Source organism: Marmota flaviventris, chromosome 2, assembly GCF_047511675.1.
Source record: "Marmota flaviventris isolate mMarFla1 chromosome 2, mMarFla1.hap1, whole genome shotgun sequence".
NCBI classification, from domain to species: domain Eukaryota; kingdom Metazoa; phylum Chordata; class Mammalia; order Rodentia; family Sciuridae; genus Marmota; species Marmota flaviventris.
The window spans coordinates 135,564,869-135,585,660 of NC_092499.1; positions in this window are offsets into that span (position 1 = coordinate 135,564,869).

The window sequence follows — 20,792 nt, forward strand, 5'->3', positions numbered from 1 at the left end:
AAAAGGCATTGTGCCTTCATCTCAGTCTCACACCCTCTTTTCTCTGTGATCATTTGCTCTGGAGAAAGTCAACTGCCATGTCGTAGGCAGCCCAACAGAGAAGTCCAAGACAAGGAACTGAGGCCTTTGCCAGCACCCACTTGAATGAGCTTGGAAGCAGATCTTCCAATCCTAGGTAAAGCTGAAAATGCCTGTAGTTCTGGCTAACATGAGAGATCCTGAGCCAGAACCACCTAGCTTAGCCATTGTTAGATTCCTGACTCTCAGAAATGGTGAAATAATAAATTTTTATTGTTTTAAGCTACTTAGTCTCCAAACTGGCTATAATGTGTAATGGAGCAGCAATAAATAACTAATATAATCCAGCCTTCAACCCACCTCCAAGGATGTTGGAAAAATTCTCAGAAGGAGCTTGAGACTGCAATCTGCAGAGCAAGTACTTCCACTGTCAGTGTCTGAGTGGTGTGCTGGAGCTGGTTCATCTCGGCTCATGAGGCCAACAGTTATTACAGTTTTCAAGAATTTGTGAGCCGGATGACATCACACTGGCAATTTGAAATCAGCCATGGTGAGAGTGTTTACATCAGGGAAAGAGTCAAATATTACAAACCAGTCCTCCTTCCCCCAGCCAATTATCATTTACCAGCATTTTATTGCCCTGGATGACTCCTACTCCTTGTAGCTTTGAAAAGTTATATTTTAAGTTTAAAGAATAAAATAACCACCTTTGTACTGATCACCCAATTTAAGACTGAAGCACTTATCAATCCAGTCAATACCCCCATCTCTCCACCCCACCCCCCACCATTTCATAAGCTCTTCCTTTCCCACCTGAACTAAATTATCATTCTACATTTTTTGTTATCAATGCCATGAATTTATGAATGTGTTCATATATATATATATACACTCACATATATATATATACATACATACATACTTTGTGATAGTAGTGTGCTGCATGTTTTAAATTTTTATATAAATAGCATCTTAAAATATGTACTTCCTGAATCTTTGCCTTTTTCACCCAATATCAAGACATGCTGATGTGATTAGCTTTATTTCTTTTATATATATATGTGTGTGTGTATAATTTCATTGTATGATTATACCACCATTTATTGATCCACTCTCCTGTTGGTGGATATTTAAGTCTGTTAATTTGTTTTGTTTTTGCAACTATAACAAAATAGCTATGAGCATTTTTACTCATGTCTCTTTAAACACGTATGAAAGCTTCTTTCATGTATTTTCCTAGAAGTAGAATTGGTGGGTCACAGAGTAATACACCTTTTTAACTTAACTAGATAATGTCAAATTGCTCACCAGACTACTGTTTCAAGAATGTTTATTGAAGTTTTAATCATAATAGTCTCCAAACTGAAAACAATTCAAATTCTAAGGAGAATGGAGAAATAATTTCCATACAACAGAATACCACTTAGCAACATGGATGGATCCCACAGATATATTGAGTGAAGTTCATAATAGGCAAACAAGTCTGTGATGAGAGCAATAACAATTACCTCAAGTAATGAGGAGAGGCATGATAAAGCCCCAGGGGGTTGGTGATGGCTGGGTGGAAAAAGTCTAGTTCTTGATGTGAATGGTAGATACCTGAGTGTACATGTAGATAAGAAGTCACTGAAATTTACACTTAAGACACTCTACTATATGAGTATGGTATAAAAAGTGTGAAAAATAAAACACCAATGAATATGGCTGAACCAGTTTCCACCCTCACTAACAGTGATCCTGCTATTTAGGATAGTGAGACCTTTTCATTTCACCCACTTGAGCTACATGAAATCACATTCAATTATGGTTTCATTTGCATATCTATGGTTATTGGTGAGGTTGGGCATCTGTTGACAGGTTATTTTCACTATCAATTGCCTGTTCTCGTCTTTTACCCATCTTTCTACAGAATTGTAATTTTTTCTGCATTTATCATAAAAGTTCTTAGGTAGCTGAGAAACTAGACATTTGCAAATATCTTCTAGTCTATGGCTTGCCTTTTCAAGTTTTAAATATTATCTCCCAATAAACTAAACATTTAAATTCCATTGTGGTCAAATTTATCATGTTCCTTTACATCTTCTTATAATTTCTAATTTATAATATTTATTCATAGGCTAAGGTAATAAAAATGTTCTTTTATTCTTTGAAAAAAATCCAAGCAAACTTTTCACAATTATATCTTTAACACCCTTTAAATTTACATTTGTGTATGATGAAAAGTGGGGTTGACCCACTGTCTTTTATTTCACTTAAAAGGACATAGGAGAATAAAAAGAGCATAGTTTCTTTTGGCAAAACCTGAGCAGAGATCATGTGTCTACTTTCTCTTGTGGTCTTGAGTTCCTAAGTGAATCCCCCTTCTTATCTTTTGCAACCAGAAATCACTTTCTCCCAGCAGTCTCCATTCTTCTTCCAGCTCTCTGCTGTGGAAGAAATGAACACCTGAGCATATAAGACTAAAGGTCAGGGCCTGGGGATAAAGCTAAGTGGCAAAGTGCTTGTCTAGCATTTGTGAAGTCCTGGGTTCTATTCAAACTATTCAAACAAAAACACAAATACACACACACACACACACACACACACACACAGAAACTACTGTCCCCCTACAACATGTATTTAAAATTTAATCTGGCCAAATTCACAGTTATATTTGAAACCTGTATTATAAATCTGGGGCTTGACTGCAAAGATGTTGCTAGGTATAACTGGGCTCAAAGGATGTTTGTTGGCTGGGAGAATGGATAATGCTGACTATTCCTGCCAATGATCAGCTGTGCGGATTTGACCAAGTTATTTAATAGCTCTACCCTTGCTGCTTTCCCCATTCAGCCCTGTGGATAGTGGACACCTAGTCAGAGGGATAATCTTTCCTGTATGGCCGACAAGCCTAACTAGGTGAGTGAAGGATTCATCCAAACCTGAGCTATGACTATATTTGAACTTGGTCACCTCTTCCCTCACTATCTGCAGTGAGCTCTGAGGTCATTCACAGGGAGTGAAAGTGCTGGAAGTTTTGTTCTCATCAGCCTATGGAACTAGGACACTGCCTGGGTTTGGATGGGTGCTGTGCCACAGTTGGCTGGAGAGGCGGGGCGGTCCTTGGACAAGATACTTTTAATTTCTTTGAGCTTCAGTTTCTCTGTTTGCAAAATGAGTTAACATAGGTAAAGCACTTTGAGCTGTGTTTAGCAATAATGAGTGCTTAGTGAAGGTGATCTATTGTTACTTGCAACAGAAAGTTTAGGAAGAGGAATTTTAAGCAGCAGAAATTCCTGTTCCAAGTCACCTGAAAAAATGCCTTTACTTTTTAATGAGAGCTCTGAAATGTGAAAGAGCTCTCAGACACCTTCCTTTGGGCCCTCTTCCAGGTTTCATATTCTTATCTAACTCAACTTTGGAGTCACGTGGGAGGATGTAAGGGATTACAAACTGGAAGCCAATAAAGTGCACCGGACCCCTAGATTTAAAGTTTGCATTAAGATAAAAGAATACATATTTTCATTTTTTTTTTGAAAGATGAGCTGAGGTAGGACCTCATTCCTTTATGTTGCCTAGCAGCCAACAGCCCTTTTAGATATGCCTTGGACCTTCAGCGCTCTCATCCTTTTGGCTGCTGTGCTCTAGTGGCATCTCCCTGAGATTTCTAAGTAAAATAGAAGGTATTTTAAACAGCTGTCTTATGCTGCTGGCTCACCAAGATGAGACCTAGGGGTGGGCTGCTCCCTGAGAAAAAGGCCCCAGGAAGGAGCATCCCAGTGAAGCTGCTCCTGCCTTGTCCCTGCTAGTCATCAACCTTTCTATTCAAAACCTCAACAAAACAAGGAAACTCCTGCATGAGGACCTGTAGGGGGATGGAGACTGACTCCTACTCCTTCGTGTCATCCTCCTCATCTTCTCTCCCCTTGACTAAGGCCATAGACTTCCTTTCCTTCCATTACCCTGGACAGAAAACTACAATTACCTGTTTCCCTCCCGTTGGCCATTAGAACCAGGCCAGAGTCACAAACCTCTTAACAAGATGGCAACTCCATCTTGCTCAAGTGCCAGGAGGAGCCTTGAATGTAGTAAATGCTTAAAAATAATATGATGAGAGAGCATGTAAAACAGTAATGCTCAATAAATTCTTGTCCCTTACCCCCACCCCCGCACTCCTTTGTTTCTTTCCTTTTCCGGCCCAACTTCTAAAATCTCCAGCCAGTCAGGCCTTAAAAGACAACTGACAACTCTCAACTCGTTTACAACTCTTTACTAACTTCCAGCTATCCGCAGAATAAAGATCCTTCACAAACTGAAACCAGGCTTCCCTCCTGCGCTCCAAGCACGCGTTATCCCTGGTTTGTTAGAGTAGCTCAGTTCAGTTCTCGCTCTCCGCCTTCTCTCGATCTCTCCGCCTGGAATGCCACCTCCGCCTTGGCGCTTGACTCGGGCTTCCGGTCCGCTCCTGCCCCCGCTGCCCCAGGCTTGTCCTCACCAACAGCGAGTCCCACAGCAGTTCCCTTCACCCCGTGGCTTCCACCCTGTCCCTTCTCTGTAAAGCTTCCTATCGCAGCCTTGTGGGAGCGTTGGAAGCGATTTCCTTAGAGAACTATAGTCCAAAGAGGATGACTGGTGTCTTTGGAACTTTCCGGAATCCCCAGACGCCCAGCGCTCCTCTACCCAGAACACGGAGCGATCGGGCTTAAGTGAGCGCGCCTCCTGGAGCTCGGGGGCTAAGGTTCTGACAGCGGTGGCGGCTCTCTGCAAGGCTGTCTCTCGCCCTGGAGCAGTCACTGGAAGAAGAGGGGCGTGGACACTTTCCTGACAAAGCACAACACCGCTGAGTCGCAAGGGTTTGTAAATCGCGCCCTATTTCACGATTTACAAACTGAGGCGCAGAAGAGATGGTGACTTGGCCAGGGTCACTAGGTGAGTGGCGTTCTCAGGCGTGAACCTTTGGCTTTCCAGAGGTGCTGCGGCCAGCAGTGAATGCGGCTCTATAGCCCGCCTCCGCCTCGGCGCCGGCTCCGGTGGGCGGCTGAGCCCGGTCTCGCCTGCTAGAGGGAGCCGGAGGGCAGGGCGGGGGCCGGGGCTGGGGCTGGGGCCCGGGCGGGGCCGACACAGGTGCTCCGCATCCGGCTGGGGGGCGGCTCCGCAGAGCTTTATAAGCCACCGGGTGCGGAGCTGCGCGCGGCTCGCTGCAAAAATAGTGCCCACGTGTGTGCGCGTCCCTCGCCCGCCGGCCGGCCCGTCCGCCAGTCCCGCAGGGCCGTGCCGGCCCCATGGCGTTCCCTCTGGTAAGAGCCGCTGCCAAGCCGGGGCGGGGCCCGGTCCAGCGCAGCAGCTAACGGTCCGCGCGCAGCATCGCCAGCCCCGGCGCCCCTCCCCCGCTCCGCGTCCTGGGCTGGCGCGGGTCACATGCGGCGGGCGTGGGGCCGCGTGGAGGGGCGTGCAGCGAGGGGGCAGGGATCCTCCCGTGACTCAGGGCCTTCGGGCTTAAAGGCGCCGCGACTCTTGGGGGCTGTCGCCTGGGCTTGTGAGCTACGCTGCTGGTGGTTTCCAGCGAGCATAGGTCCTGACCAGAGCAGACTGACGGAAGGAAGCCCCGGCGCCCAGAATACTTGCTTCTTTCGCAGCCGTCGCACGTGAGGCCTGAGCCAGCCAGCGCTGGCAGCCCGCGACCCCTCTCTCCTGCCGTGAGCCTCCTGTGCTCCGTCTAGGGTGCGGGGACACCGGGAGGGCGGGTTTGCGGGGGTGAAGAGCCTCACGTGGAGAACGCCGCGACGGCGTGGGCGCGGCCCCTTTAAGGCGGAGGGATCAGGCCCTCGTGCCAGGCGCGCGCTTCCTGGCCCGGGGGGTCACGTGGCTTCACACGTTCGATAGGCTCCCAGAGGAGTCTTGGAGAGCGCGCGGGTAGGGTCCCGCGCGTGCGACTCAACTTTGAGCGGGAGGCCTGCAAGTCTGGCCAACTCGAGGTGGGTCTTGGGGGGCGTGTACGGGTAGGGACCCCTGCGGCCCAGAGACGCAGGTTCCCCACCCTACCCGGCCCGTGTCCTGGGGAGATGTGTGCATATGGTTTGGCTGGCGATGCCGTTTTCCTCAGCCGGGACAAGGCCAGGTGCCTGAGCCCCGAGGTAGGGGAGACTGATGCGGCCTCCAGCCCTGGCTGCAGGCTTGGGAAGCAGTGGTGGGCGCTGAGGGTGGGTCTGACCGGTTGCTTCAGCTAACGGAGATACTAGATGGAAGGGCTGCGCCGGCCTGGGGACATGGGGTTAGGGGGTGCAGACCAGGAAGAGGTCTTCGCCGTTGGTGTCTTATTGGTTGTCCTTGTCTAGGTTTTTTCTTCTCGATCAAGTTGATCATGACTTTGTGCTTCTTGCCTAAAGGACTCCTCGAGACCACAATCCCCGGAAGTGGCCAGAACTGCCAAAGAATGCTAAGAGCTCGCGGGCAACCTGGCTTGGGGATGTGCAGCCCAGTGTGCGTGGTGTTTTCGCGGTGGCATTTTGCTCCTTGCAGGCTGTACTCTGGTTCACGGAGCGCTCAAGCAGGGTTCTGCCTGTAGAAGACGTGCAGGAAACCCCGAGTTCCCCAGCAGGGTTCTGCCTGTAGAAGACGTGCAGGAAACCCCGAGTTCCCCAGAGCAGCCTACTGCCTGTGTCAGGTCTCAAGGATGGCTTGCCCTCCCCGCCGCGGCCTTGGTTAGCTCTGATGAATTGGCATTTCTCTGGCGACTTCTTCCTTTGTCTCCCTGTCTACCACACTGTTTCCCCACGTTCTTCTGGCATCTAAGGAAACTGCTGGTCTTGGTCATTTGTTGGAGTCGGGGCAAGTGGGTTGGACTGGGAGCTCTGGTTGGTGCTCCTCTAGTGATAGGGCTGACCTGTGCCAACTGGCAGAGTGTCTACTGAGGATAGACACTCACCCTTAAATTCAGGTTCTCTTTGAGTCTAGGGATTCATCCTGGGTTAAAAAATGGTAACCAATGGAAACAACAGAATCTTGGAAATACAAGCTGGCGATTGGTTTTGGGGTTTGTTTATGTGGTAAGTAGAAAAGGGGTGGATATTCTGTTTCTGGAGCCCAGTGGTGCTCTGTGATTTTGGGAGCTCCTAAGAACAGTAGTGTTCAGGGCTCACCACTGGTATTTATCTTTACTCTTCCAACTTGCCTGGACCTATAAACTCTACTCCTAGAGCATTGCATCTGCGGAGTTGTTTTTTTTTTTTTTTGGGGGGGGGGGTTATGGGCTGGGGCTTGGTGTTTTTGTTTTTGTCATGGTGACTTAATTTAAATTTGGGTGGCTGGGCAATGCATGCTCCACTTATAGAAATAGTATTTGGAAGTTGAGTACCCTATATGTAAGTATTCCTTTATAAAAATACTTACCATTCCCTTCCCAGTGGTTGTGGTATATACAGCTCACTATAATTAGGCTTTCTTGTGTGGAAGAACGATTTTGCTAACCTGTACAGCAATGCATGGCATAGTGGTGCATGCCTTTAATCCACAGAACTGGGGAGGTTGATGCTGAAGGCTTGTATATTGGAGGCCAACCTGGCAAGTTAGTGAGATTGTCTCAAAGTAAAAAATGTGGCTTTTGATGTAGCTCAGTGATAAAACAACCCTGGGTTCAGTCCCCTAAGTATTGCCCCCCCAACACACAACCCCAAACAAAAAACTAGTGCATATGGTGAATTATCATGGGAATTTGGTTTGGAATGATTCTGGGGTCTTTCCCAGGCACACATAACAATGTCCATGAGGCAGAAAATGGAGGATGATGATCAAGTTGTAGGACTCCAGGCTCAAACCAAAGTTGTCATAATGATAGTGGTTGCCCCAATCTATTAATTTTTCTGGGAGGGGATACCCAGGATTGAACTCGGGGGCACTCAACCACTAAGCCTCATCCCCAGCCCTATTTTGTATTTTATTTAGAGAGAGAGTCTCACTGAGTTGCTTAGCACCTTGCCATTGCTAAGGCTGGCTTTGAACTCCAGATCCTCCCTCAGCCTCCCAAGCCTCTGGGATTACAGGTGTGCGCCACCTTGCCTGGCTTAATTTTGTTTTTGATCATTAAAATGGGTTGCAAACCAAATTCTACAGGAGCCTGAAGGAAGAGGAAGGAAGCAAGAGTAATACCTATTGCTGCTCTCTAAAGTAGCTGCTAGCTGACCGGTTCCAAGCAAATATGTTGATGGATCTTTGATTTTTTTTTTTTTCCTAGTCAAGCTGGCCATTTCTATTTTGATGAATTTCCTGACTTTTAAATGTAGCAATTAAAAAATTATAAACTATGTGGACCAGCTGAAATATGTCTTTTGTGTTGTATTTAACCTGAGAGCTAGTTTGGGATCTGTTTTTAAGTCATTCCTGTTAGATTTCCCTCCTGTTTTGCAAATGAGGAAACAGCTCAGATGTCTAGTCTCAAGGCTTTTAATTAATGGAATAACATTTGGGGTCCTTTTGATGCCATAGCCTAACCTATTAATATATGATATATATTATGGTATATCAGAGCACTGGGCATGGGGATTTTATTGGTTGTGGACAGCATAAGAAAAAAAGTAGTGGTCTGTGAACTGGTCCTCTTTATAGATAGAGTGAACCTTAACTGCATTCCTGGAAATCTTTTGCTGTAGAAGTCAGTGTGGGTCTTCTGAGCATTAGTGCAGCAGTGTTGATGTCAGGAGGAATGTGCTGTGTCTATCATTCCAAATGTGTGTGAGAGCAGTTAGTGATCCTGAGAGCTAGAGGTCTGGAGAAATCGGGCTCCTCCCATTATGAGGGTGATCCTCCCAATCCTGTGCACAAAAGACTTTCCTTTTTTAACATACTTAAAATTTCAATAGTCTTTTTCTCCTTTGGAAACAAGGCAAACATAAAATTATATAATTGTTTTAGTACCTATATGAATAGAATCAAGCTTACTAAATCTCACTTTTTCTTAAATAATTGCCATAATGTATCTCAGATTTCTAAAAAGAATTAATAAAGGGTTTGTATATTTATAGGCTTTGGGTATTGAACCCTGGATCTTGCACATGTTGAGCATATGCTATACCACTTAACAACACCCACCTCCCCTAGTAAAGGATTTTTGGCAGTATGTGGTAAAATCTTCAGGGATAAGCCCCAACAGCATAAAAGAATCCTGCCCCAGAAAAATAAAGGGCTAGAGTTTTAACTCTGGGTAAAACTTAGGATCTCAGCCTTATACATAGCCACACTAGTAGATATAAAGGGACTATAAGCATTTCTGTACCTTCCTCCTAAGAATTCAATGTGGCAAAGTCTTTGCCAAAGGGATTTTTCTATAAGAATGCAACTCGGGTACAAGCTGGGTTGCTTTCTTACCTGTGGCCTGAAAAGTTTTAGGAAAGATAGGAACTTTAAAATGATAAGTTTCCCTATCCACTTCTTTAGCAATCTTTACTAGCCAAGTAGTCAGCTATGAGTTCAATGTTTGTAGATTCTAGGAGTGGGGAGGACTATGTGTGTGTGTATGAAGGTAGGATGGGGTGGGGGAGGTTGATTACTGTCTTTGCTGGTGTCTTTTTGTTTTATGTTAAATTTTGTGTGTGCAAGCTTTCTCTTTCACTGATTTCAGGTCCCTTGTGAAATGGCCATTCCCTAAAATTTTTTAAAGGTCAAATTAATTAAGGGGTTTATACTTCTGGTTTAAAATTTGGGTAGGATTGTACACCAAACACAGATATTAATGTTTAGACTATTGTCTTCAGTAGATAGTGGTGGAGGCAGTAAAAGAATCATGGCATCAAATAGCAAATTATTTTTTCTGCTGTGGAAGAGCTGTTATAATCTCAAACTGTTCTGCAAATCTGCTCTTCCTAGGCAGTATCTTAAGATGAACTGACTGGGAATTTGCCAGAATGCATGTTGGGGGAGGATACATAAACAATTTTGCTTCTGTTTTTTTGATTTAAAACCAAGAAGCATGGACTGGACCCTTTCAATGTTAAGTTTTTTGGATGCTACTAACTCTGCCTCCTTTTCCCCCCACGTTGCAACTTTGAAAATTTGCCTTGTTTTTTTTTTCCCCTGCCATCATCGAATCCTGTTTTTGGTTAAACTGCTCATGTAAGCACAAATTCCAAGCTCAGAAAGTTTTTAATGTTGCTAGGACCCCAAAATATAGTATACTGGCTGAAAAATTGAACTAAAAGGTACATAATCATATAATATTTACATTTTTGTAGGAAAATTATATCTGACCTTCCATAAAAAGTCTCCAAATTTTTTGGGGGGGGTGCATACCAGGGATTGAAGTCAGGGGCACTCCACCACTGAGCCACTATTCCAGCTCAATTTTGTATTTTATTTAGAGAAAGGGTCTCACTGAGTTGCTTAGCACCTTGTTTTTGCCGAGACTGTCTTTGAATTTGTGATCCTCCTGTCTCAGCCTCCCAGAGCTGCTGGGATTACAGGCATATACCACCGCATCTGGTTAAAAGTATCCAAATTTTATAATATTGAACCATCATTATAGGTGTAATTTCCAGTGACTTTTTGTTACTGAAATTTATTTATTTTTAAATTAAATTCAGGGCTAGGCTAATTGGAACTCACTAGTCACATTGAAATTGTATGCAGGTTTATCTTATTTATGGTGCTGGGGATGAAACCCAGGGCCTTATGCATGCTATGCAAACACTCTACCATTGAGCTGCACCTCCAACCCCTGTTATTAGGATTTAAAAAGATACCTGTTAGGGATCATTTTGTTGCTTTAATGGATATGTGCTTTTAACTAGCAGGCATGTATTGGGGGAGTACCTGGATAAATTGGACTGAGTTTTACCTTCGGTAGTTCAAGAAAACATTTTAGCATGTTTTACCTTTGAATTCTGCCTTGTTTTTTTCCTTAAGTATTCCTGTATGGTTGGAACAGTCCTTTCAGATTATAGTGAGTTAACACTCTTTGTCTCTATTTTGTAAGGTGTTTTGTGCTGACTTCCCTTGAGGTAACTGGAGAATCCCCAGAAGGGCAGGTCTAAAGATTTGTGTGCTAAAAATGGGCCACTGTTGATTCTGGGAATAACTTGACTAATCCTATTACTGGTTTCTTTATTCTTAGCCAGTATAATATGCTGATATAGTATCATACAGATGGGTTTAACCCCATTGCCTACATCTTCTTTAATAAAGTCATGAGCCATAGCTTTTCTTTGTTGGAAGAGAGCAGTTATCTTGAAGAGCATGTTGGGGTTTTTGTGTGTCTTTTGACAGAACACTTAATCTTTTACTACTTAACACCTGTGCTGTCATCATTCTGGGTTTGTGCCCCTGAATTCTGGCTCTGACACCATCTGTTTCATGAGTTGGCCTTATCTCCTGAGACATTTTTTTTAAAGCTATAATCTTGGAATTGTTTTGAACTTAAAAGGTGTAAGAGATCTGTCTTCCAGGTATAATTTGGAGTTGATACCAAGCCCAGTTTTAATTTCTGACTCTCTCTTTTTATAGACAAAGGAGAGTTAAGCTTAGAATTAAAATAATTATTTCAGTCTTATACAGTGAATGGGTGATAGAACCAGAACTGGAATGCTCATTTTCTCATTTCTAGGCTAGTGTTATTTTCAGAATTCACACAACTTGACCTCTGCAATGTTGGTGTCTTATTATTTCATTTCACTGAAAATTTCTGTTTGGTTCACAAGACTATGAATTTCTGATTTTTCTTATTGATATATTTGCAGGCTTCCTCTTCTCCCTCAATGCTACATTCTCTATGGTTCAGTCTATTGGATCATTTCTGTGCCTTTATTCAGAGGGTCCATGTATTCTGCACCAGTTATCTGTGTGACTAAGTTTTAGTTTGAGCGTTTCACCCCTGATTGTTCTCAAGATTTATAGTTCTGATTGGGCCACTGAATACATGTATTTGTTTGAGGCATATTAAACCCAGCAGGTTTTGATTCTAAAAACAGAATCAGTTTCTTTCCTTTTCTCATTTCTTGGAGCTAATCTGATTCTATCCTCTGTACACAATTAGTCTAATTTTTTTCCCCTGTTAGACTCTAGTGTCCTTTTGGGGCAAAAACTGCATTTGGGTGTTATGCTTTTTCCACATCAGAGGTTCTGCTACAGAAGGATGCTAGATAAGTACATGGTTTTAGCTTTTCCTTTGGAAACCTCTTCCAGTTTGTGTAACTACAAAGCCTTGATATGATCCTACCTTTGTGTCTCCTGTAGCTCTTGTATCCTTTCATTACTTCTCCTTGCTCATTGCTGATTCTCTAGTTTGAGTCTTGTTGCATGATTGTTTGCAATCTGCTTTTTCCATCATCCTCTTCAATTTTTCATATACATTCACACCTGCCACTCTGTGGAGCCTTGCCTCAATAGTGTTCTCATTATTCACTAGGCCTATCTCTTTGGCCCTTGGTCTGTATGGAATGTCACATCTCCCAAGCTGGACATGAGTTCCTGGATCCTTCCTATCGCCATCCCACACCCTTATGAAGAAAAAGATAAAACATTCGATTACCAGTTCCACCGGTTGTTGTCAAAGCTTGTAGGTACTCGATAATTTCAGGATTGGGGGTTTTAAGTTTGGACCAAATACAATTTAGCATGGGAAAAAGCCCAATAAACTCAAATACCACATGAATAGTATTATATAATTAGGGATCCAAAGATTACCATTATATTTATTGGTTGCTTTCTCATCATATACTGGGACCATTTGGGGGATTGCAAATAAATAAGAAAGATCCAGCTCGCAAGGAGTTAATAGTCTAATAGGAACACAAGCACATAAAATAGTTATGTGCTATATTGTAAATCCAACAATTAAATATATACAGAAATAACATGGGGGATAGACATGTAAAAGAATTAAAGGTTTGCTTGAACAGACCAAGGGAGAACATTTTAGGCAATAGAACAACACGAATAAAGACAAGGAGGTATGAAAGAGGATTGCATTTAAGTAACTAATTTCAATATTGACAGAATTTTAAATGCAGTGGTTACTATCCTAAGACTTACCAGTTGCACTGTATTCTTATATGCAGGAGAAGTTAGTATAGAATCACACTAAAAAGATATAAATAAAATTGCTGCAAATATTCTTATAATATTCAAAATGTTAAAAAATAAAAACAAATGCCCATTGTGTCAGGGATTCCCCAAGAGTATTCCAAGGGAAAATAGGGCAAAGTCTGGAAAGCATGTTCAAATTCCCTAGGGTTCTATGCTAGGGGAGTCAGACAGGACCCCATTTAATTCCCACAGCTGACAGTGCATGTAGAATGTTGTCGGTCAACAAAGCCTGTTAGAACTTGATGTATAGGGTGTTGTGTGTGTTTTTTATTTTGGTTTTGTCAACCAGGCAGCCTCTGCTTAGAATGTACCCAAATTCCAAGCTCCAGTGGGAGAGAGTATTTGGCATAAACCATATTGTTTGTCCAGTTTACATATAGTAGGTCATGCTTTTCAGTAATGCAAATGGTGGGTCAAAATCCAAGTTCCCAGATGTCAACCAGAAGACAGCAGTAAGGCCTGCTATTTAATTAACTCTTTTCTGCACACCTATAAGCAGAAATATGGATAAATTATATGATTACATCTGTTACCTTGTGTTTTTTTTGGATTTTCCCCCCTTACTTCTCTCCCACTGGGACAGAGGACCTTGTGCAAGCTGGGCAAGTGCTCTGCCACTGAACTAAATCCCCAACCCCTCATTACATCTATAACACTAAGCAGTAATAAAACCACTGAGCTGCACTGCAACATGTAGAAATCTCATGCTAAGTAGAAAGAAAAGCCAGACCCAGAAGAGTACCTGTTACATGATTCCATTTATAAGAAGTTAAAGTGTGACAACAGAAATCTCCAGTAAGCTCTTTTGGGGAGGAGTTGAGTATCAGGAGCAGGAAAGAGCACAGGGGAACCTATAGATCATAAAAATGTTCTGAATCTTGACACATGTGGTAGTTACTCAGGTAGGTATAAACATGAATATTGATCAAGTATAACTAGTACCCTTTATTGCAAGTATGTTATCCTCCCATTAAAAAAGGAGTAAACCAGTCGGGATTTAACTTGGTCACTAAGCCGAAGCCAGACCATGAAGAGTTTTTTTTTTTGTTGTTGTTTTAATATTTATGGCTTAGAAACCTGACCTTTATTCTGATAGCAGGTCTCAAAGCTAGGTCTTTGTACCCCTGTAAATCCACAAAACCCTTTAATAATTCAAAGTCAAAACTATTTTCATAATTTTAAGACATTAGTTGCTTTGTAAACTGTGTTGACATTTGCAATGGTGGTGAAGAATTAATGGGGGTGGATGAAGCTGCTGGCACCTTAGCAGGAATTAAGGCAATAGCCAATTTCACAAACAGATGTCCTTAAGGAGGCAGTATAAATTAATCTTATTAAACCACAAACCTTGAGTATATGCCTTTAACATTCTGTGTGACAAATGGGAAGTCAATGCGTCATATCTCAATACAATGACTGTCAAAGAAAAGTTCTTATGTGATTGAGTTTCAAGAAGAATAAGCCTCTTTTTCATGAAACACCTTTTCTTACTTGAAAACTAGAAAACTGGTTATTGAACTTTGTATATTTAACATACATTTAAAATTTTTTTTTAGTTGTAGTTGGACACAATGTCTTTATTTATTTTTATGTGGTGCTGAGGATCGAACCCAGCACCTTGCACGTCACTAGATGAGTGCTCTACCGCTGAGCCATAACCCCAACCCCTTGAGCAGACTCATTATTGAATATTCTTTTCATGTTCTCATAAGCCTGTTGTGGCACTAATAGTATTTCCTTTTCCAGACTGACTTAATAGAGCTCAAATAATATTGGGTAATAGAAATGTAATAATAACTAGAGTAGGAAAGGGAAAGTTAGGATAAAGTAGCTTCTGGATTGAATGGAAAGTGGATAAGGATCAGATATCTCAAAGATTCCAAGTAAGATAGACTTGGTTGGGTTTGGCAGGTAGGAAGTTATTAATTTAAGAGTAGTTGTGTAATGTTTTTGCAGGGAGTGTGCTGGCAGAATCTTGTGGATTGAGCGGGTGAACAGGAGGTTAAATAAAGATAGCATATTTTTTGGAAGGTTGATCTTAGAATAAAGAAGCCTGTGGCTTGGAGAGCATGTTTTCATTAAGGAAGGCATGTCTTTTAAGGTGAAAGAGTCTTGAGCATACTTAAAAGAGTTAGGGGAAGGAGCCAGTGGAGAAAAGAAGAAAGACCAGGAAAGGAGAAATATCTTGTATCTGTTGAGGATTCACTATCTCTTTTGATACACACAGAAAGTAAGGATCTGCAGCCCTATCTCCTTTATTCCTTGTGAAACTCCCTGTCCAGCCCTGTGACAGCACTTCTTTGCTTGAATTTACTATATTCTGTATTCTCCTCTGCCTGTTTTTTTCCCTCATACCTGCTTGTTGAAATTCTGCTTCTGCATTATTCTCTAGCTTAGAAGTTCTAATTGTGAAACCATTCCAGACACCTTGATTTGCTTTTTTTTTTTTTCTCTCATGCAGCATTTTGTGCTTCTCTTGCTTTCCATTTACTTAACTGGATTTATTTCTCCCACTTAATGAAGTCTCCTGAGACAAGGATTATGTTTTATCCATTTCTGTAATTTCAACAACTAACCTAGCAGTTTTTCAGTGTTCTTGAAATATTAGATTGAGCTATGTGAAATTGCCATTTTCTTATTTGAAAAAGGTGGAATATTGACAATTTCTTATGGAGCAACTGAACACGTTATTTCTTACATTTTTGTGTGAAAGACTTGAGATGGAGAATGGAGGAAAAAGTTAAATATAGAAGCATTTCTTTATTTTATCATTTTTATGTGATGCTGAGGATCGAACCCAGTGCCTCCCACGTGCTAGGCGAGTGCTCTACTGCTGAGCCACGAGAAGCATTTCTGAATATATATAGTTAATAAAAGTTTAGCCAGAAACTTGGCATTGAGTGATCTGGTGACTTAAAGCAAACAGAAATTTGGCCAGAGGATCTATATTCTTCCATAAGGAAAAAAATTCTTCATGGGAAATTAGAATTTTATAATCTTTTGTCCAAATCATGCTTCTCTTTATGGGTACTCATATAAGGGCTGTTCAAAATTATAGTAAACAATATGTTCAAAATCATGAATACAAATGTTATAGAGGTTTTGTTCAGCTGTATTGTTTAGTATAAAACTAAGGGCAAATTGCCAAACTACATCTTAGTAGAACCAGTACTTTGGGGACATCTAATATATTGCTTTCTGTTGCTCTGGCTTAATTAAAAAACAAAGTATACATGTTCAGTACAAATTTTTTTAAACTAAAAAACTAAATGGAAGAAAATCTTTTTCTCAGATTTTTAGTGTCAACACAATTTTGCAGAGGATTCACAAGATTCCAATCTATGGATACCAGTTTTAAAACCCTATCTGAAGTAATAAACTGTGTATCCCTCAATCTTCCATAATAAATCTCATTTGTTTTAATGAATCCACAGTAGTTGATTAGCTGTAATAATCTTGAAGGAGACTATAATGTTGATATGATGTTAATTAAAAGCAACTGAAAAAAAATTCAGATACTGGATACATTGGCACACACCTGTCATCCCAGCTACATGGGAGGCTGAGGCAGAAGGATCACTAGTTTGAGGCCAGTCTGGGCAACTTAGCATGACTCTGTCTCAAAAAACAAAAAACAATCACAACAACAAGAAAAACCCAATAAATAAAAAGGACTGGGAATATAACTCAGTGGTAGAGCACCTGTGAGTTTACTCCCCAGTCAGAAAAACAAAAATTGATAGATTTGGCATTTATTTTTGACAACTGAATAACCCCAATCTAGGATTTTGACCTGAGGAATGGCCATCTCATCTCCGTGCTGAGCTTAAAGAGTATGGTAACTGAAGGTAAGGCCAGGGATTTTAAATTAGGCAATTCTAGATTTGTTCTGGACACAAATAAGTATAAAATTTTGGAATCTCGTTTTTTAGCAAATAAATTCACATCGGATGGTTTCATATTTTTAAAGAAAGTGATATGAGTTATAGTTCCAAAAATTAAAATAAAAGAAGAAGAAACAACGCAGTTATAAGCTAGAACAAGTAAATAAAGTTCTTGGTGAACTTGGCTAGATTGATTTGATCACCTATATGGAATTGGACAGCTGCCACTAGTAAGTTATTTGTTGAGTATTTCCATGCACCTTATTTCCAATTAGTACAAAGTAGGTGGTACTGTATTTTATATCTTGGATAACTAAGGTTTAGATGGATATTCAAGTGGTAGAACTGGTATTTATACTCCAGAGCCAGTGTTCTTCCTGCTTTTTTTAAATTGTTTTTTATTCTAATTTGTTATATATGACAGCAAAATGCATTATAATTCATATTATACATATAGAGCACAATTTTTCATATTTCTGGTTGTACACAAAGTATATTCACACCATTTGTGTCTTCATACATGTACTTGGGGTAATAATGTCCATCTCATTCCACCATCTTTTTTTTTTTTTTTTTTACCCCCATGCTCTTTTCCTTCCCCTCCTACCCCTTTGCCCTATCTAGAGTTTGTCTAATCCTCCCATGTTCCCCCTCCCAGACCCGCTACGAATCAGCCTCCTGATATCAGAGAAAACATTGAGCATTTGTTTTTTTGGGATTGGCTAACTTCACTTAGCATTATATTCTCCACCTCCATCCATTTTCCTGCAAATGGCATGATTTTATTCTCCTTTATTGCTGAGTAATATTTCATTGTGTATATATACCACATTTAGAGAAATGCAAATCAGAACTACTCTAAGATTTCATCTCACTCCAGTCAGAATGGCAGCTATTAAGAATACAAACAACAATAAGTGTTGGTGAGGATGTGGGGGAAAAGGCACACTCATACATTGCTGGTGGGACTGCAAATTGGTGCAGCTAATATGGAAGGCAGTATGGAGAATCCTTGGAAAACTGGGAATGGAACCATCATGTGACCCAGCTATCCCACTCCTTGGTCTATACCCAAAGAACTTAAAAATAGCATATTACAGGGACACAGCCACATCAGTGTTTATAGCAGCACAGTTCATAATAGCTAAACTGTGGAACCAATGTAGATGCCCTTCAGTAGGTGAATGGATAAAGAAAATGTGGTATATATTCTTTTTGCCTTTTGAAATAGTTATTCACATTTTTGGCAGGGGAATTTTTTCTTTTGGAAAATGAAATGCTTTTTTATAGACGGTGTCCCCCACTCTACCTACCTTACATCTCAGTTGAAGATCACTCTCTTACCATTGGGAGTATCAACTCTGTTGAAAAGGAGGAAATTGATCTAAAATAATATGTCAGGATTCTTCATGAGGGGCTGGGGTTGTGGCTCAGTGGTAGAGCGCTCACCTCACACGTGCGACACCCTGGGTTCGATCCTCGGCACCACAAAAATAAATAAACAAAGTTATTGTGTCATCTACAACTAAAATATATTATATATATAATATATATATAAAAGATTCCTCATGAGCCATTCTAATAGCAGAAAGGTAGATTGGACTAGTTTTATCTTGAGGCTATTTTTTTTTTTTCCTCTATTGGCATTAAAGTTGAAAAGATTACTATTTTTCTAGCACTGCAAAGTAATTTTTCCTGTTGACCTGTGATTTTCAGTAGAATTAAAGTCTGTGTTCTAAGTCTCTGCGCAGTCTTTTTTTTAATATTTATTTTTTAGTTGTAGTTGGACACAATAGCTTTATTTTATTCATATATTTTTTTATGTGGCGCTGAGGACCAAACCCAGGATCTCGCAGGTGCGAGGCGTGCGCTCTACCGCTGAGCCACAACCCCAGCCCATCTGTGCAGTCTTAAAGGCTACTTTCCTAATCACTGAAAAAGATCAATTAAAGGTTAAAATAAAAGCTGCAAAATTATCTCTTTTTATGACATGATATGTCAAAGGTAATAGCAGAAGCTACAAGGCAATAAAACAACCAAGAAGAAAAAACACTTTTCATCATATTAAAACATTGATCTGATCTTAGAACTAAATATTGCTAAAAGTTAAAGCAAACTGTGCAAAGTAAATGCAACTATGATTATAGGAGTGGATAGTGGGTTTCCATTTTGAAAATGAGAAACAATTCATTTAACTGGAGAATTTACAAAAATCAATATATTCTGTAGTAGATTCAGATTTTAGGGAGTTTCCATTTTGAAACTATAATAGTTTCCATTTTGGAAATAATGAATTCATTGAACTAGAGAATTTATAAGGATCAGTATGTTCTGTAGTAGATTTCAGATTTTAGACAGTTCTATTTGTACCATGTATCCAGTATTTTAATTAAGCTTCCTAAGTAGTGGGAAGAGTTATGAGTATAGAACGGCCTGGGATCATCAGAAGAGTAGATGCCCTATGTAGTGTACTGTTTTTTTTTCCTTCATTTAATGATCAAATAAATCCTTTTCCTCAAAGATCCCTGAGGTAGCCTCTAATCCCATGGTATAGTAATAATACTATTGATAAACAACATTAATTTGCTCAGCACATAATTATGTGCCAGTACTGTGTGTGTATTGATTCACAGAACCCCCTATGAGATGGTATTACTACTTTTATCCCTATTGTACTTGTAAGAAAAGTGAGAGAACTGTTTTTTATTGGACAGTGCTGACTTTGATTTTTTGGGTTTGTTTTTGTTTTTTTGCTTCCAAATTGGTCATTCAAGGCAAACATTGGCATTTACTGATAAGATCAAGCAGTTTGGGATAATCCTAATTACCCAGTCATCTTAAGCTAGATCTCTGATTTGGTATATGTGAGAAGGAGAAGGGAAGAATGCCAGATGTCATTTGTCCAGTTTGGGAATAAGATGCATATTCCTTCATGAGATTAGGAGTAGGGCAGGGTGGCCAGATATGTTCCTAAATTGGATTTTTTTTTCAGGCTGTTTGAGGTAAGGTTTTCAGACCTTCCTGAGGAATAAATTTTTTCCAGAAGGCCTCTAAATCTGCCTTTGCTCCTAGATTACTATGACACTTTTCTCACCGGTCCTTCTCTCATCTCTCCTATTTTTGTGGATAGTCTCCTAAGACTTACATACAGTAGTCATTTACTTGATTTCAGATGTGGCCAGGATCTGGGAATCCACATATACAATACTTCTTTTATAATAAGTAAATTTTTTTTTTTTGTGTGTGTGTGTGTGTGTGCGTGCGCGCGCGAAAATCTTCCTGCAAAGTTGATAAACTGTAAATGCATTTGGTCATTTCTCCTTTTAAGGAGCTTTTAACAATTTGGTAATCTCTGATCTGTAAAACAATGCTAACTAACTCCTTAACCTGGCATATCAGGCTGCCTTTCCAGTGTCGTTCTTTACTCCTATACCTAATGCTATGCCACACTGGAACACTCTAATGCCTCTTTACTGTCTATATTCTTCAGACCTTCCTCTTTTCCCCACTTCCAGGAGCCACTTCTAGCCACCTTGGCCCAGCAGACAACATATTTTTACAGCACATTGTAGCTTGTAGTGTGGTTGTTTACAACACAATCAGTTCTTAGTTCCTTGTCCCAATTTCAAAACTGTTTTGATTCTTTAAATCTCCTGACCTTTGTGGTGCTCACTGTAGATAGCAGACAATTGGTTAATATTTATTAGTCAGTGAATAAACGAGGCACATAGCCTTAAGATCTGCAGACCAAAGCCGGTGGCACCCACCTGTAATTCAAACTTCTGGGGAGGCTGAGGCAGGAGGACACCAAGTTGGAGGTCAGCCCAGGCAACTTAGCCA